General features: G+C 60.6%; 1 long non-coding RNA gene across 1 annotated transcript; it reads right to left on the bottom strand.

Annotated features, from left to right (window-relative positions):
* Nucleotides 1–407: 407 nt before the first annotated feature.
* Nucleotides 408–1,149, bottom strand: LOC144612415 (uncharacterized). The gene is made up of 2 exons (XR_013549667.1): nt 1,072–1,149; nt 408–625 (listed from the first exon to the last, which is right to left on the bottom strand). It is a non-coding gene; the product is annotated as an uncharacterized LOC144612415 (long non-coding RNA).
* Nucleotides 1,150–2,432: the final 1,283 nt, after the last annotated feature.

Below are 2,432 nucleotides of genomic sequence, written 5' to 3'. Positions count from 1 at the left end.
ACGAAGGTAAACACAAAAAACGCTGGAATAACAGGCAGCATCTCTGGAGAGAAGGAATGGGCGAGGTTTCGGGTCGAGACCCTTCTTCAGAATGATATTTATTTGATATTTCGACCCTGTGGGTCCTCGACCCTAAACGTCACACATTCCTTCTCTCCACAGATGCTGCCTGACCCGCTGAGTTACTCCAGCACTCTGTGAAACGTCACCTATCCATGTTCTCCACAGATGCTGCCTGACCCGCTGAGTTACTCCAGCACTCTGTGTCTATCTTCGCTTTAAACCAACATCTGCAGTTCTTTCCTCCACATTCTAACTGTCTAGGTTATCTACTCCTTTCCGTAGTTGTTTAAACAACATGTGCGCACAATATTATGGTTTAATATCAAATAAAAGTAACAGCGAAGGGAATACGAACGAGATTTATTCACGTTTGGCAGACACTGTGGAACAAACTCGCGTTACATTTTCATTTATAAAAAGATTTTAAAAAAAGCTAGTGAGTAACTTGGGATGCACATCTTAGTGTTGTGGCGTGGAGATTACCGGGAGGTTACGCCATCTTCTCCGTTTCCTCCACCCTGACCGGCGTCATCTCGCCGTAACAGTCATCGTCTTCTGGGAGCTGTGGGGCGGGAGGGAGCGGGGCGAAGGTCAGGGTGGGTACCGGCGAGATGTCACCTGTGTCCCGGGGGCCCAGTCCGCCGGTTCCAACAGCCCCCCCCCCTCCTCCCTCCCCCCTCCCCTCGCTCTGTGTCGTCCCACCCCCACCGCCGTCTCTCACCCTCTCCCTCTCTCTCTCCTCCCCTCTCTCTCCCTCCCCTCTCTCCCCCCCCTCTCTCTCTCCCCCCTCCCCTCCCCCCATCCCCCCCCTTCCCCCCGCTCTGTGTCGTCGTCCCCACCCGCCGTCTCTCACCCTCTCTCTCTCTCCCCTCCTCTCTCTCCCACCCCTGCTCTCCCCACCCCCCTCCCCCCCTGCACTCCCCTTCCCCCGCTCTCCCCTTCCCCCCGCTCTCCCCCCCTTCCCCCGCTCGCCCCCCCCCCCCCCCCCCCCCCCACTGACCCACTCACCTCCCAGTACGGTTGGTCGGGTGAAACAGTGCGTTATCCGGGGGCGGCCCCCAGAACGGAAGCTTCATGATGAACCCTGAGGAAAGAGGGAGGTTAACGGCGGCGACTGGTATGGGGCGGCGGGTGGGTGGGGGGAGGGTGCAGGGGTATGGCGGGGTGGGGGGGGGTTGGCGGGTGGGTGGGGAGATGGGAGAGGGTGCAGGGGCAGGTGGGGTGTGGGTGTGGTTGGGGGGGGAGAGGGGTGCAGGGTAGGTGGGGTGTGGGTGGGTGGGGGGGGGAGAGGGTGCAGGTTAGGTGGGGGTGTGGGTGGGTGGGGGGGGGGGAGAGGGGTGCAGGGTAGGTGGGGTGTGGGTGGGTGGGGGGGAGAGGGTGCAGGGTAGGTGGGGTGTGTGGGGTGGGTGGGTGGGGGGGGAGAGGGTGCAGGGTATGCGGGGTGGGGGGGTGGGTGGGTGGGTGTGGGGGTGACGGAACACTGCACACGTGGGCCTTTGGGGGTCCGTGGATGTGTGTTCGACAGGTCGGTGGGGTACACGAGGGGGGTGAGGGCGTTTCTGGGGGTGCACGAGGGTCCGGGGGACTTTGGGGTACGCGGGTGTGTTTGACATGTCCCTGACTACACGAGGGGGAGTGGGGGGGGGCGGGGGGGGGAGGGGGTGGGGGTCACGGGGGAGCGGGGTGGACAGAGGGGGAAGGGGACACGGGCACGGGGGGGAGTGTCCTACCTACGATGACCCCCTCCGACCAGGGGCGAAGACCAGGGTAACGGCCAGGCCCAGCGCCTGGAACAGCCCCCTGCTTCTGCGCCGTCCGCCCGTTGCCCACAAGCGGGAACACGTCCTGGAGCCTGAAGCGGGGACATCGCCGGTCAGGAGCCGGGTAAACGGGAGGGGTGGGCGGGGGGGGCGGGGGGGGTTGACAATAGACAACAGGTGCAGGAGTAGGCCATTCGGCTCTTCGAGCCTGTACGCACCGCCATTCAATATGATCATGGCTGATCATCCAACTCAGTATCCCGTACCTGCCCTTCTCTCCATACCCCCTGATCCCTTTAGCCACAAGGGCCACATCTAACTCTCTCTTAAATATAGCCAATGAACTGCCCTCAACTACCTTCTGTGGCAGAGAATTCCACAGATTCACCACTCTCTATGTGAAGAAAAAACGTTCTCATCTCGGTCCTAAAAGACTTCCCCCCTTATCCTTAAACTGTGACCCCTTGTTCTGGACTTCCCCAACACCGGGAACAATCTTCCTGCATCTAGCCTGTCCAACCCCTTAAGAATTTTGTAAGTTTCTTAAGAGCTTTATCTAACACTCTCCTGAGGAGCGACGGGAGGGTTTCAACAGCATGGGGAAGGGAG

Source organism: Rhinoraja longicauda, chromosome 44 (assembly GCF_053455715.1).
Source record: "Rhinoraja longicauda isolate Sanriku21f chromosome 44, sRhiLon1.1, whole genome shotgun sequence".
Classification (NCBI taxonomy): domain Eukaryota; kingdom Metazoa; phylum Chordata; class Chondrichthyes; order Rajiformes; family Arhynchobatidae; genus Rhinoraja; species Rhinoraja longicauda.
The sequence above is the reverse complement of the archived record's forward strand: the minus strand, read 5'-3'. Positions and strand labels throughout refer to the sequence as shown.